General features: G+C 33.5%; 1 pseudogene; it reads right to left on the bottom strand.

Moving 5' to 3' along the window:
- Nucleotides 1–4,238: 4,238 nt before the first annotated feature.
- LOC111395498 lies at nucleotides 4,239–8,583 on the bottom strand (annotated as a pseudogene).
- Between the last annotated feature and the right edge of the window lie 2,749 nt (nucleotides 8,584–11,332).

The raw sequence follows: 11,332 nt of genomic DNA on the forward strand, positions 1-11,332 counted from the left end.
ATTATGATTTCTCCATTGAACTCTCACTAACGGAATTTCCTTTGTCCTCAGTTGTTGGATTTTGCGATCCAATATTGCTACTAGTTTTTCCTCACAAGTCATGTTTCGTTTGATATCCAATGGTTGATAACTAACCAAATGACTTTGATCTGACGCATATCGTCGAAGCATTGAGGTGACTAACTAATGCATAAGATGTTTTAAATTTAAGCATGATGTGACTAACTAATGCATGAGGTGTTTTAAATTTAAGAAAATGAAATCATGCAGCCTACACATGTTGAATTTCTTGAAGAGTCAACCAAAATTTATCATTTTTCTCACCTATAAATAGATGTGTTGTTGCCCTTTATTTCCCTTGCATGAAAAACAACTTATCACTTGTTTAAAAAAGAGCAGAAAACGTGAGGGAAGAAGATGACTAGCCTAGCATTTCTCAATTCATTTTCAACCAAGATTTCTTCAAGTTTTATTGTAAGATATTTTCTATGCTTAAGTGGTAGGATTTCATGGTAATATTTATGCTTAAATTATGCATGAAAACCATAATATGAAAGACGTGGACAAGTCCACAAAGTTAGATATCTATTTATGCTTGATAAGTCCGAAGGGCACCGACAAACCGGAATGTGCAAGTATGTGTTTGATTGCATTCTTTTGTGTAGTATTAACATGTTAAAATCCAAGCATGATATCTTACTGAGTATTCTTTATACTCATAGTGTTCTATACTAAATTCTCAGATTCATAATTGCGGAGTTGGTGGAAGTCAATCGGCATAATCGATGATGGGTTACGGACAAGGTTGTTTTGCATCGAAGTTTTGTTTTTGCATGTTTTGTTCGATTGCTTTCCATACCTTTTCTTATGGTATTGTATAAAAACATGTATGAGACATGATGTAATATGGTACCGGAAGTAAATTGTGCAATTATATCTTCTATGTTGTGTTAAGAGACCTTTTTTTTTAAAAACTTCTCCTTGCATGTGACAAAAGGCAGAAACGGGACAGTTTTTGGGTCAACTTCAACACGTTATTTTTGACCCCATAAACGTCCATTTGAGACTCTGAAAATATTACTGCATGAAGTGACTAACTGATGCATGAGGTGTTTTAAATTTAAACATGAGGTGACTAACTAATGCATGAGGTGTTTTAAATTTAAGAAAATGAAACCATGCAGCCTACACATGTTGAATTTCTTGAAGAGTCACCCAAAATTTATCATTTTTCTCACCTATAAATAGATGTGTTGCTGCCCTTTATTTCCCTTGCATGAAAAACAACTTATCGCTTGTTTAAAAAAGAGCAGAAAACGTGAGGGAAGAAGATGACCAGCCTAGCATTTCTCAATTCATTTTCAACCAAGATTTCTTCAAGTTTTATTATAAGATATTTTCTATGCTTAAGTGGTAGGATTTCATGGTAATATTTATGCTTAAGTTATGCATGAAAACCATAATATGAAAGACGTGGACAAGTCCACAAAGTTAGATATCTATTTATGCCTTAGGATAAGTCCGAAAGGCACCGACAAGCCGGAATGTGCAAGTATGTGTTTGATTGCATTCTTTTGTGTAGTATTAACATGTTAAAATCCAAGCATGATATCTTACTGAGTATTCTTTATACTCATAGTGTTCTATACTAAATTCTTAGATTCATAATTGCGGAGTTGGTGGAAGTCAATCGGCATAATCGATGATGGGTTACGGACAAGGTTGTTTTGCATCGAAGTTTTGTTTTTGCATGTTTTGTTCGACTGCTTTCCATATGTTTTCTTATGGTATTGTATAAAAACATGTATGAGACATGATGTAATATGGTACTGGAAGTAAATTATGCAATTATATCTTCTATGTTGTGTTAAGAGACATTTTTTTTTAAAAACTTCTCCTTGCAAGTGACAAAAGACAGAAACGGGACAGTTTTTGGATCAACTTCAACACGTTATTTTTGACTCCATAAACGTCCATTTGAGACTCTGAAAATATTACTGCCCTCCTTATTGAGTTGTCTTAATATGGGCACAAGAATCACTCAATTTGGATATCTGTAGCCTGAGATATGAATTTTTAAACATTGAAGGGTCAAATCTGAAATTTCTGTGCAATACCTCACTGTTTTCAGTAAAACGCCCATATTATATGATCTTGGAAATTTTTTATATTTTAACCAAGAAAACTACTTGAAAATATCTTTCTAATGTCATGAATTTCATAGAAAACGGAGTTGGGATGAATTTTATAAAAATAGTCGAACTTGCTGCCCCAACTAACCGTGACAATGCAAAGTCCGTATATGTAAAGTATAATTTCTTGTCGACATGGGCTTCTGTGAGCCATTAAAAATTTATGAGAGACATTTTACCAAATTGAAAATAAGTTTCTAACATGTAATACTTCTATTTAAGAGTATTTACATGTACCAAAGGCAAAAGCTATTATGTTTTGTACGTGACACTCGAAACTTAAGTTCGAGACGTCACAGCGTGGTTGCAAGAATGTACGATATCAATAAATAAATAATATATTGACGAGCAGAATATTGTATCTAGCTAGTTATCGATTTAACTAAGCATAGCTTCTATTTTTTGAAGGAAAAGAAGGATGACAAGGTCTTACTAAAACTAGGATTAACTAAGAAAACAATTAAGATACACACAAATTAACAATTTGGATTTTACTTATATATCAAAGGTGCTAGGGTTCAAGATTCTACCGCGGTTATTTCCCTTAATTTCTATCATCAGGTTCTAACAATAATTAAATACAGGTATTCAGTTAAATTCATCTAAATTGATTGATTTACTTCTCTTAATTTTAAACAAGCCATAATTAATTAAGTCAACTAATGATATCTCTATAATATTCCAGCTTTGTTCAGTACCCTAACTAAAAACTGAGCTATGCTACACTTACAAAGGTGGTTGACAAAGTTAGATGACAAAATCACATCCACACCAATCATTTCAAAAACAGATTTTTAAATCATTTGAAATCAATGGCATGAATTTTGCCAACACACTTTGTAACTCAACTTTTGTAATCCAACTTTGTACCAAGATACCCTTTCTTCAATTTGAAAATCTCCATACCAAAATTGAGTTCTCTCCCAAGAAGTCTCCATGTTATGGTATGTAGCTCCCTTTTGTTTTGACATAGAATTGGTCTTCATATATAGATATATATGTCCTGAAAATCGTGTACATCGAATCTCCAAAATGTACTCAATTTTAACGACCAAAAAAATTAGAATTTTAAGGTTGGACGGACTTCGGGATGCCCGCTACCAAGTAGCATAAGCATGCGGCAAAAAGATCATACAAGTCTGATCATTTTCCAAACATGCAAGCAAAGACATCATTTTCTCAACAAGAAGTCTGTTTCGAATGATGAGAATAAACTGATGTCAAAATTTGGCTGTGCTTGCAAATTGAGGATAACCATATGATTCTCCTATGATGCCTAAGCTTCGGCTAGATTACGAGATTCTTCCTATATATAAACCTGAAGCTTTGTTTGTTGACTTCTGCAGTTTTTCGTGACAATGCAGTCATAAGAGGACTCTAACTAACTGGTCAATTGGTGAAGGTCTTGTCACCAAATCTTAAACTATGACTACTGAGGAAATGGGGCAAATAAATCTTTGGCGAACTAATTGACAAGGACCTGATACAATCTCGTAGATAACAAAAATTCCTACCATCTAGGATGTACTATGAGTCCATCCATGGATCCGTCGTGGCTCAGAATGCTAACTTCATCTATTTGGACTCAATAGGAAATATAACCAAAAATTATCTTCAATCTGGTTGGCTCACTCAGGAGAAAGGATGGTCATATTTCAATGATGATCATCCACATGGAAGAATGTTAATCATATTCAATGTAAATGAGCAAAGTTTGAGAAGCTTAAAGTTCTTCTTCTTGGAAGGAGGCAGATTTCTATCCATGACATAATGTCACACAACATTAATCATTTTGAAAACTTGCATACTTTTGGGGTGATAGTCTACCCACATCTTTTACTTGAATCAGAAAAGACTACATGTTTTATCAAGACTCAACTCTCCCACTTCATCAAGTCACTGCCTTACGTGGCTTAAGGGCCAACCACAAATTTTATTTTTAACTTTTTTTTTTTAAACTTAATTTTAATTAAGCATTCTCGTAATTAACTTTTTTAAGCTTAGCCAAACATGCACTTAATGCTAAATGAACACAATTACCAAAAATAAAAGAAGAGAAACTCTGCTTTGCATCTAGATATATTTCAACGTAGTACAATTTTAGTTAATTTTGGGCATAACATGACGATTTCATTCAATTTCAACATGGATAAAACAGTATGTCAAAAACTTTAAGAAGAAGATGGTAGGCACTCAAGGGTCTCACCAGCAAACATAGGAATAATGTCACCCCATGAATAAGAATATGATGCTGGTACCTTCCATGGGTTCTTAGTCAGTCTAATTTTCGATATATTTCTCGGAAGACCATAAAAATCTGGTCCATTAAAGCTTGTAAAAGCCTCTAGCTTATCGAGTGCACCGGCCTAAAACATAAAAAATGCACTTTTGTAATGTCACCCCATGAATAAGAATATGATGCTGGTACCTTCCATGGGTTCTTAGTCAGTCTAATTTTCGATATATTTCTCAAAAGACGATAAAAATCTGGTCCATTAAAGCTTGTAAAAGCCTTTAGCTTATCAAGTGCACCGGCCTAAAACATAAAAAATGCACTTTTGTCAGCAACATATTGAAATAACAGAGCAAGGATTCAAACATGGTGTCAAAAGTAATTCACAATCGTCTGAAATAGCATTAATAGCGAAAAAATTTAATAAATTGCACTCTTAAATAGCAATTTCACCCATGAATTCACAGCCACAGAAACTTGGAAGATTTCAACCTCCTCTAAGACCTAAGTAGAATTTACAAGGAATGAACAGTGAAAAATGATCACAAATAGTGTGGATATGTGAATTATGTTAAACCTCCTGGGAAAATTTTAGATCAAAATAATCAGGTCAAGATAACCAAGAAACTGCTATATGATCAAGTAAAAATTAACTTGATATCATGGTAGCATCTGCTTTCAACTTATGAATGTAAGAGAAAACAGGAGATTTCCAAAGAAATTACCTCTTCAAAAACCTTTCCATATACTGACAAGGCTATGGGCGCATTATACATACCAGCAATCCGCAAGTGCACTCCTTTTTTCTTCTCTCGTGAGGAGCACTATCAGTTCCAAGAAAGAATCTTTTACTTCCACTCGTCACAGCTGATACGAGTGCCTGTCCTGTTAGAAAACAAATGGATAAGCTAAGAGAAAACGTGTTCCCTTACTTTTTTAAAACTGAATTTTACGGGAGGTGGTTACTGGAATCGAAAAAAGTAATGATGCTAACAAAAAGAGTATCAAATTTCTTCTTCAATATCCTGAATGTAAATTATGGAAAACTGTTTTGTTAAACAGCCTAACAGAAATTATAGAATATCAACCAATTCAAAAATCACATAGTTAAATATGAAATGTCTGCTTTTGTTTGGTCAGTTGTCCAACCAAAAAGAGATTCAAATCCTTTCTAATCTTTCTCTAACTTTTCAACTTGTACCAGTGACAGTCTCTTCACAGACAACAGTATACTTAGCATTTAGCAATAACAAATTCCTAAAGCAAACGGCAAACAGTAAACTCCTAAACTGATAATACCCGAATCAAGTCATAGATCCTAAATAGCCAAAATACCCAGAAGGTAATTATTATGCAGCCATAGCAATTACATATTCATCTATACTAAATTATATGGTTATTGAAGTAAAATATTGCAGCCGTTTGAGCTCCATTCTAGCTCATTAAAATGAGTTCTCAACAGTACATTAGTTGTTAAAAAATTACAAAGTACGCAGTGTGTTGTCAGGTCGTAAATTCTTGTAGAAAGCCTAAAAATTCAAAATGTCAAAAATATCCTCATTTTTTAAAACCAATTTCCAAAATTAACCCTCCTATTCCTTCACTTTTAATAAATTTCCCACCATTTTATTAGAAGGGTAAACTGGGAATGTATATTCTTGCTCCAGCAAATTTCCCCAAAAGTCAAACATGAATTTGTTGAATTCATAATTTCCAACAACTCTATCCTGGTGGTCCCCACTGATGCAATGAATGAGAATGGCCAAAAATGGAGCTCAAACGGCCTCATTATATATTTGCATCTTTGACAAGAAATGAGCAAAAGTTAAAAATGACTATCATTAAATAGAAGGATTGAAAGGCATACTGTGAGGTCTCTCGCTTAAGAATAGGAAGGCAGTAACTGTGAGGTTGCAATCCTCCTTGGAAAATTGATTTCCTATTTAGAGAAAGATGCTGCGTTGTGACAGTTGCTGCAACAAATCCTAAAAAATATGATTGATATCAGAATAAACATTTACATAAAAAAGGAAAATATATTAATCTCCTTCCACTGAAAATACAGGAAATTCTAGAAGTACTTAATCATCAAGTATTACACTTGCCATCATCGCAAGACTAGACAAATTTCACAGCATCCTTAGTAGTAATATGCTCCATCAAACCTTCACTCGTGGACACTTTTGGATTAAGCGACTGAAATCTTCTTCGATAAACACCTTTTCTCGATCAAATACATCAACATCAAGACTTGTAACCTCTCCATGGACCTGCAGATACAAGTTCACATTTCTCAGAAATTGCGTGACTGATGATGACTTCCCAAAGGTGCAATAAAACAGTGTGATGAAAAATCTATTGTCGGAGAGTCTACAGATAGACAAATCTCATGCACAATAGATTGTGAAATATGTTTGTCACCATATCATGATAGTCTTTCTCGTCAAAACGATCATATGCTATAAATCACAGAAAACTTTCCAAGTAGTCCCCAGGTTAAGAAGAAGGAATGCAAAGATTCTTTGCTTTTGTAATTTGAAACCAACATATACATTGTATGCTTATTGAATGCACGTAATGTAATATTTTCAACAACCATAAGTTTGGGGTTATAGCAAAACCTGATCAAGGGATTTACTTTAGCATGAGTATCAGAAACATGCAATACGCCAACACTTTCACCACATCATGATGTTCTATGGATATCATTTTCCACAGCAATACAAAATTTTGGAGTAACACACAATGACCACCTTGCAAAAATATCGCATAAAATGCAGGATTTAAGGACTAGACTTGCTCAGATGGGCACTCCAAAAGTAAATAGATGCTGGAAAGGAAAACAGAGATCCAAAAAAATAATAATAATAATAATAAAAAAAATCATGTTTTCACTTCGCTCGTCTACTTGTAGAAGATGGCTTTCTTCTATGTTTTTAAGAGAAAAACGTCAGTCACATAAACTATGATTTTTGGCAATCTAAATGAGACCCTTCAAGGATTGATAGCTTGGTTAAAATCTTCAGAATGTGCATTGAAATGGTTAGAAGCGCTGTTGCACGGAAACTTCAACTAGGATGGCGTGTTTGTGTCCAACAATGTCAAACACTCTATTATGGTCATTTTTTTTTTCTTTTATAAAATGTGTTGTATATCTTTAACTCATAATTATAATTAAATCATAAAAGAGTACAACAAGAAAAATTAATAACAAGTATAAAAACTAAATTTATACTACGTGGCTATCTGGGAGAGCTTTTCTCCCAAATTCAGCAATTTTCTGACCGTTAGAAACTGCAAAATGGGTCCCATTTTGGCAGCAATTTTTGACAAATAAAAAGTGAAATACCAGCAAAATCAGTCTCTCATATAAAATAAATTAAATTTCAAGGGCAGAAAGGTCATTTTTGCTTAAAATGGTCCAAAATTGCGGCTAAGTCGTCTAATTTTCTGCAGAATGCGTGCTGTCAGCATGAAAAGCAACAGACTAAATTTCAATTATCAACGGTCCAAATTGTGATTTTAAGCTCTCCCAGACAAGGCCTATATAAACAAAGAATTTTAAAGAATTTATCAATGTGTTGACTGTGTATCGTGTCTGTACTTTTTTGAAAAATTGAGTGTCGGACATACGTGTCCGTGTTCGTGCATCATAGGTTAGAAATAATTATCCAAAGGATCCTCAAGTAAACATTTCGATAAACATAAATAAAAATCAAGTTCTTGCATTACATGATCGTTCCAGCTTCTGAAATATTGATGCTATATCAAAAACCTCACCGCGTACTTTAAACAACTCAAGAAATTTTAATCCCATATTTATTTGAAGTCAGTTATTTCAAGAACGGCAATGGAGAATAAATAATTATGATAATAGAGTAGTATCGTGAACTCTTAGGAAAAACATATATCACAAATCTTATTAAACATGTATCTAGTTAGAGTGGGCAAACTTACAAGCAAAGGCATGTTTTGCTGAACCATTTCTTCAACTACAGGTAAACACTTCCCAAATCCACCGTGCTGAGAATTTGTAGTAGCACCAGCACTTCACAGAAAATATGGCCCCCCCACTCCCCAGTAAAAGCAGTTCTCTATATTTAGCCCCCGTTTGGCCGTCATTAATTTCCATTTCATTTTTCTCTCTCCTATTTTTAACCACACAATCTTTTATAAAATAATATTACACGTGAACCGAAAACTTATCCTTCTTTTTCAACCACTCATATTTCAACAAAACACTATTCCATCTATTTTCATTTCTAAAAAACGGGGGCCAAACGGGGGCTTAGTATAAAGCTAGAATGACACAAAAAAAGTAAAGAAATGGTATAATATCCGTTAACTATTCCATGCAATGCTGTCCCAACAAAATTTTTAATCATGCAGTTTCTACCATTGAAGGGGCTAGTGACTGAAATTTGTAGGCAGTTTTTGAAAGCAAACAATCAACAAAGTTATGCAAATTTGTACCTTTCCACAATTTCTCTATCTATTATTTCAGAAACTTGATTTTAGAAGAGGGAATATCAGCATTATATAAATATAAAAATAAAATGTCGAAGAGATAGCTTAAAAGTGAGTTTTTAGCAGTTGTCAAAAAGGATTAAAAAGTACATACATATTTATGAATTGAAGTTAAAACCTATCATTTTCACAAAGAAAAACCTAAAGACAAACCAAATCATCAGAACTCTGAGATACCCACTAAATTGTTTTCAAGTATATTTAATCATTCAACTCAAACAGCACTTTACTCTTTTTCCCAGTCATGCAAATGGAAGCACTGTTCTTAGCACTGCAATTATTCTCATATTAAGAAAAAGTCCAACATAAAATATACAGTTAGCAATAGTAAATGAGGATGAGCAATTGAGCATGTTTTGCAAAGCCTGAGAAAAGGAGTAAACTTACATTTTTAAAATTAACGACTTACTTTCAAGAAGCAAATTTTTGTGAATGTTTTATTCAAAAAACAGTAATTGTCAGAAGAGTAGAAACATATTGTCAGGAAAAGACAATTAAAAGTAACTCTTGAACTTACTTATATGTTTGGCTAAGTTTAAAAGTTCCATTTTCAGACATTCTTTTTTTAAGGCTTAGACAAAATGCTCGCATTGCATTTTTTGAAGCCATTATGTCAACAAGCCAAAACCTATTGCATTATAAGCACCAAGTATGCATCACAAATAGTGAAATACACATACAATGTCAATACGGTTTGAATGGTATAGAAGCTAAGCCTATATAAAGTGGACTCACTTGCCAGTTTGATCTCGTGAGGCATCGTTGTGTCTGTCAAGTAAAAAGTCATCAGAGGAGTGAAGTTACTAGATTCTGGCAGTGCTTTGCAATGGCTTCAGATGTTTTGGTGGCAGGAGTTTTAAGATTAGGCATGATTATGGCTCTTCCAAAGTGATCTGAACTGTATGCATTATCAATTTCACGGAAAGCATTCAGAAGAATTTGAAAAAAGAAATGAATGCAGAGAAAACAAAGACAAAATGATGTGTATACCTAATATCAATTATAGTGACATTGACACAACAAGAATAGAACTTTTATGGGTAGTGCCTCTAGTTAGTGATACAAACCTGTGACAGACAACATCTTTCAAGAAGTTCACCATCACAAATATGTAGATGCCAAACATCAGGTTGAGAGATTGAGAGCTCCATTTTTGTTCTTGCCACATTAAATGGTATTGTTGTCTAATGCTCACAATACGTGGAGATGTTACCTGTGTAAAGACAAATTTAAGATAACTTGAATAAATGCTTGTTAAATTCCTAATGTCAAGATCCAACACCCTTCCATGCTAGAATATAGGTTGAGTTTCTCATGATCCTTAAAGGAAGGCTCGTGAAAATATAGGATTCTGAACTGATGATATTTGTCTGTGCAAGTACTACAATAACAATGGTCCTAACTAACCTTAGACAAATTGTTATCTCAAATAAATTGAAAGACCCATTAAGCATGAAACCACAGTGAGTTAAACCAAGAGAATTTCATCATGATTGGCTCAAGCACAAATAGTAAAGCTAGCACTGTTATTATATTCATATCCCTATTCTCTTGTCCATCTCAGTGAGCTTTTTTAATCAGAAACAGTAATATATTTATCATTAATAAAAAGAATTAGATCTATCAAGAGGATACAGCATCCTCTAACAATATAAAGAGAAAAAACAAGCACTAATTGCCTTTTTTTTTTTTTTTTCAAAAATTGCGATTTCTTTCCAACCAAATACTCAATTACACCTATGCTGAAAAAACCAATCTCCACAAGCTTCATGAAGAAGCCTTCACAATAACATTTTGCAGCATTGCATTGTTAAAACAAATTATGCATTCTGATAGTACAGAATAGCAGGCCCAATAAAAGGTTAGGAATATGAAAACCTGAATACAGTGAGCACAAAATTACAGATATTATTAGTTCACAAATTGCAATCAAGGAAATTAGAAGTTCTTCAAATCATAATAATGCTCACTTTGCAAGGAAAGAATGGTGTCTTCAGCATTATACAAACCAGAGAACAGCTAAACGGCTCCTTTAGACATAGGCTGTTAGCCTGCAAATGAGATAAGCATGGATTAAGAAAACATTTTACATTGTTACTGAAATTATTAGTTAGTAGCAATTAAGTATACCAAATCACGGAGGAAAATTTCGAAGTTCCATAGGACTGTATGCCCTCAAACCACTATTCTTGCAGTTTCACAACTTTAAAGAACACACAGAAACCCAATTGGAACCAAACTTCCTAAGAACATTAGCAGACATCAAATTATTTCATGCACATCCTAGTAAAATTCAAATCAGTTCCATTGAAATGCATATTCTTACGCTCAACTTTCAGGCTCGAATAAATTTAAAAAAAAAAAAAAAAGTTAATCATTA

Source organism: Olea europaea, chromosome 6 (genome assembly GCF_002742605.1).
Source record: "Olea europaea var. sylvestris chromosome 6, O_europaea_v1, whole genome shotgun sequence".
NCBI classification, from domain to species: domain Eukaryota; kingdom Viridiplantae; phylum Streptophyta; class Magnoliopsida; order Lamiales; family Oleaceae; genus Olea; species Olea europaea.